At 31.3% G+C, this 5,524-nt stretch overlaps 1 long non-coding RNA gene across 1 annotated transcript; it reads right to left on the reverse strand.

The window, feature by feature from the left end:
- Positions 1-574: 574 nt before the first annotated feature.
- LOC127705409 (uncharacterized) lies at positions 575-3,252 on the reverse strand. The gene is made up of 4 exons (XR_007983868.1): positions 3,142-3,252; positions 2,306-2,443; positions 1,881-1,942; positions 575-956 (listed from the first exon to the last, which is right to left on the reverse strand). It is a non-coding gene; the product is annotated as an uncharacterized LOC127705409 (long non-coding RNA).
- Between the last annotated feature and the right edge of the window lie 2,272 nt (positions 3,253-5,524).

Raw genomic sequence — 5,524 nt, forward strand, 5'->3', positions numbered from 1 at the left:
TGTGTACTATTGTTTGTCTGTCTTTTTATTTTTTAGCCATGGCGTTGTCAGTTTATTTTCGATCTATGAGTTTGAATTTCCCTCTGGTATCTTTCGTCCCTCTTTTAAGGTGATAGGCCAATTAGAATACATTTTTACAAAACATTAGATCCTTCTTCTCAATAAATTAGTGCCCTAAATGTTGTTGGCATATACATATAAAGCCCAACGACTGGATCTCAATGACTTGACCATTGATGAAATCACGTGTTTTGGTATAATAGTCTAGGCCACATTACTTCTAGAAAGAGTGAAATAGTAGCTAGAAAGATCAGAAACAGAGTGAAACAACAGTTTTACTCGAAGTTTGAGTATGCACAAATCATCAAAAAACCTGTGTATATTGGAAAGAAGTAAAGTGATTGGTAATGTTCGCATCAAATAACACGGTTAACACTATATTTACATAGAGGTAACCATCTGGTTCCAAGTAATGACAAGACATTCACACTAATAATTAAGCAAGCTTCAACTTGTTTGTAATTTCATTTCCACAAAGTACAAACACTAATCAAATGAATGTGTGTGTGCTTCAAAATGTTAGAAAGTAAGTTTTATTGTTATTGCATGTCCTCGACTACATGGGCTCATAATCTGTTGCTTACCAAATTGCTTCTAGAGTAATTATATGTACAAAATACGCCATTGTTTTATTAATAATGATATCACAGTTTATTATCAGCTCGACACCGGAAAAACGTCACATTGATTACGTTCAAATTAAGTCATATATTTGTTTATTTTCGATGGTTTCCACCTTTTCAGACGATGGATTGATAGCTTTGTTCACCATGGCTGTAGCCAAGTTGTCTGTGTTGATAGCGCCTTCTTTTACAACCCACTGTGGCATCGGTTTCCAGCAGCATCTAAAGCATGCTTCAATTGGTCTTCTTTCTACCCTATTACATAGTAACATTCTGAAAAAGGAATTGTTTTGTCTAAATAAAAACCAAAAGGAAATTATGCATCACGAAATAGATTTGCAACTTTAGTAATGATTCTTGTTAAGGTTCTCTCTTACTATCTTCTGACTTCAATATATCGTCATTCACTTTTCTTCCTTTGACACAAATGGAAATAAAATACCATCGTGTTCCGATTGTATACTTTTATTGAAGTTCCTAACAGTTGTATAAGTTATGTACTACTCTATAGTACTCTATCTAAACAAAGTATAAGGGGCTCTCAAGGTAGATTTAAAAGCACAATTTCGACAGGACAAATATGATATTGTTTAACAACTAATCGTTTCAAGTGAAAAACTAGTGCCTCTTGATAGAACCTCCAGTAAAATAATTTCCAGATCAAAGTCCTAATATAATTGTAAAGACATAATTTCGAAAGAAACATCTTATGAAAGGCTTGTAGCCAGTTTTTATGTGTCTATTGTAAAAGTGTTTAAAAAATAAATACGCTTTTGTCGACTAAAACAAGCATTTTATTTTGTATAAAATGTGGATAATATATATTCGCTCGTGTATATTGTTTACATCTTTTGTCCTCATTCATGAGTGAACTGATTTTTTTCTGTGCACACCTTCTAAATTTTTATACTCATCATCAATAAGGTTTATTTGTTTTTGCAATACAGCATAAGAAGTTATTTGCATATGTGACATTAATTCCTTGTGTAGACATTAAAATAACGACTCGTTATTGACAAAGATGAATAAACAATTTAAATTGACCTAGTAAAATCAGAGTAATATTTTTTTGAAAACAAGTGGATGTAAAATGGTGACATTGCATCAAATGTTCAAAAGCAAGTAACGCTTGATAAATTTTGTGCTGCGTCAAAAGCGCTACCTGAACATTAAAAATAAACGTTATTAGATAACTACCCTGGTCTGAAAATTGATAGATTGTCAAAACTGATTGCTTTGAGGTCTTCTTCAACTTCGCCCTGAAAAAAAGTAACATCAACAGTTTTAAAAACAAAAACACATGTAATGCATGTATTTGCTTATACGAATTTGTCAAAAATAAGCTGTAGAAAGACATAGGCGAAAGTTGGTCTTCACGGAGTTTGGAATTTATTATAACATGTGTACAGAATATTTAAATAATGATTCCTGTACGATTGAAAGCTTCATGTTCAAAGGTTTCAGTAAATTTTATTATATGAAAATACAGCATAAATGTCTGAATATGAATAAATCAGCGTTTTTGTCATAACATAAGAAATTAGCGCAAATATACTAACATAAAAATCAGCTTGAAAGTCATAACATAAAACATCAGCGTTTTTTAATATATGACCAATCACCTTTGTTTTTGGATAAAGGAAACTGCTGTCCTTGTTCGCACCATAAGAAGATACCAATACGAAATGCTTGCATCCTACAGATTTAGCCATCGCTGCGGAATTTACTACATAATCATGATCTACTTTAATAAATCCAGCCTATTAACAAAAAATAAACGTTTTTTTTTTCTTTACAATTAGCATATGTTATTGAATTCATTACTTGAATAGTTTCAAATGCCAAGTTCTCTTAATCACTTTTTAAAAACAGTTTTATCTAACAAATTCAAATATTCACATTAAACCTTTTTGATTTCCGACTCTACATAACAAAAGTGTTTAGTGACCCTTTTTTAGAGACATTTGTCTGTTTATCAAGGACAATATATGATTGCTTACTTATGTAATAACTGTACGAAGACAAGTGCTCTCCATTTTTTTTTCGTTGGTTGATGCAGTCAAGCATTTTGGTTTTGTCAGGTTTAATGGAAATCTCAATTTTTAAATCTAACTTGGACTTCGAATTTTTGTTTAACCTTTTTTACTTGATTTTTCCCTGCCATTAAAATTAAATTAATTTTAAGAATGAGTATATTTTGTGTGATGGCAATCTTAATTTTGTCGAATGGGGATATTTATTACTATACTATAACTTAGTCATCATTCTTAATACGGTTCACTTTGTTTTCAAACGTACCTTTTTTATATTAAGAGATATTAATACAAAAATCACAAACACCACTCCGTGCGTACACGTTATTCATTTCTATAATATTAAATAACATTGTTTTTATGGTAATTGTTATAGTAAGTTTTATTAGGTGTAACATTAATAAAAATAAGTTAGCCATACAAACTTTTCCACCGGATTTCGCTTTACTGGTACCAATGCAACAAAAGCCTGTATCCACGTCTTGGAAATCATGTTTGTAGTCGTTTAAACGATCGAAATCTACCACTTTTTGTTCCTGTCGCAAAAAATACAACTACAGGTAAGTGTCTTTAGTTGTGCTTTTTCCATTATCATTCACTGAATATTCAAATCTTTTTTAATTCAATGAATTAACTTAGTACGATAAACAAAATTCCATGTGATAAATATTTCTAGAACGGTCATAAAAGTATCAACTTCCCTGGGTTGTATAAGGTATATTGTATAGTGTTTTTGTTTAATAAATGTATTTGATGTCTGAAAAGGGGAAGTTAACGCTATAAGTAATCAGAAATGCTGACTTGATCTAGCTAGAACACTAAGAATTATACATGTATAATTTAAGTTTGAAATTTAAATGCTATAATTATAAGCATTTTTTTGTAATGGCCTGAGGTTCCATATATCTCTGCTGGTAGGAAGTTGTTTGTTCGCCTAGTAACTGATGCTTTGATATTGGCATAATTCAATTGTAGTTAACATAAAGTTTATCTACTATGAAATATCTCAAAAAGGTAAAATACCATACTGCATAGCAGGGGTGGTATAAGGCGGTGATAGTCCTTTCTGGTAACGTTCTTTTGTTTACCCGTAGAAAGGCTTGCATAGTCCGCGGTTTTATTCTCCAAAATTGGACCATCCAGACGGGGTGCGGACTATAGAGTACAATAAGCAAGAAATAAGAGAAAAATTTCAATTTCGCGGGCGAGGTGGTTTGTTTACGTTCCGCCATCTTTGTTATTTATATTGTAGAGGGCGCTCTTATCATTTTTCAAACTAATAATTTTAACTCATCCATATTAATAAGTTATTTCTATTCAATATCAAATTAATACTGATAAATATAAAAACTAAACCTTTCATTACAAATTTCTCGTTTATTTTCAATGCATTGGTTGAAATAAACTGGTATCTGCTTGATTGAAACGATACAAACATAGTGAAAAAGACAACCGTAAACCAGCTTAGAATTTGTAAACTACAAAACGTAATCGGTTATTGTTTTCGTTCCGTTTTGGTGTTTTATACTGACTAATATGGTTTGTATTAGCTTAAGACCCTTCAAACATTAATGTGATAGATATATTAAAGACTGTTTTACAAAAGGATGGAACTGTTTTACTTTCAAAGTCGTATTATAGTGATATCTGTTATGTACGGATTTCGACTCTCACCGGTTAGTTTCTTCTTTTACACGTGCTTTTTAAACTTCCTGTTTAAGCATACACAAGTTTCTAAATTGTTTTTTAAGTGAATTAAACTTATTTTAACAATCATGAAGCGTTCTAGAATCATTTACAAGCAGTTTCAGCTTCTGTTTGATGATGGAAAATAGGTTTTCCCAAGAAAATACCGCAAACGACCGCACAGGATTTGAAATTACCGGAGTTTCATTAGACCTTTTCTAACAGTTACAAAAAGTTTTTTTACCTAAAATTTCGTGGGGAGAAGGGGGTGCGGACTATGTACCAGTGCAAACTATACAAGCCTTTCTACGGTAAATGTCAACAAAAATAAAATTAACTTTATTGGTTTTGGAGCATTCTATGCTTTTCTATTTAATTTTATGGTTATATGCTACATGTACTTACAAACTCTAAATCTTTTTCAAGCTGAACTTCTCTCCTCCCAATTAATATAACTTTCTTAAATACTTTTCTCTTACTAAGTTCTTTGACCAGTGCTTTTCCTGTTTCACCAGTATAGCCTAATACAAAAGCCATCCTGTCTGAATTTGAAGTATTTTTAGAATCAGCTTCTATTGACATTCTGAAATACAAATGTGTTTAAGAAAGTAAATGTTGATTTATTATAAGTCAAGATTTTGGGCTTATCTTTCCTTCCGATTCCGATTTGTTAATGAATTTTAAGCAAATACCAAGGTTACAACTCAGAAAAGGTTGACTTAAGACAATTTTAACTGCTCTTTTGTAAATTTCCTTTCAATATATACAATGTATTTAAAGATATATATGTATATCTACATTTTTCCAAACCATTGCTATGAGATGAGTTTGTGAAGATTATCCAACAAATTGTACGAAGAAGGCAAATTTATTTGTTTCAGTAGACGTTGATTCATAACTTGTTTAGATTCTGGACGAATAAGAGTTTGATATATGCTAAAGATACTTTTCATTTATTAGATGCCATGTCTGATATAACGTAATGGTACTTACACTTAGTTTGCAATTTTAACTTGCCAAGCTGAATTTGGCGATTTATAGCAGTTCTGTTCATTCCTAGTTGATGCTCTATACCGTTGATGTGTTTTGAGTAAATACCTGTTGGTCTCGTCCGCATTTCAA

The sequence above is a fragment of the Mytilus californianus genome, unplaced genomic scaffold, assembly GCF_021869535.1.
Source record: "Mytilus californianus isolate M0D057914Y unplaced genomic scaffold, xbMytCali1.0.p SCAF_6, whole genome shotgun sequence".
NCBI classification, from domain to species: domain Eukaryota; kingdom Metazoa; phylum Mollusca; class Bivalvia; order Mytilida; family Mytilidae; genus Mytilus; species Mytilus californianus.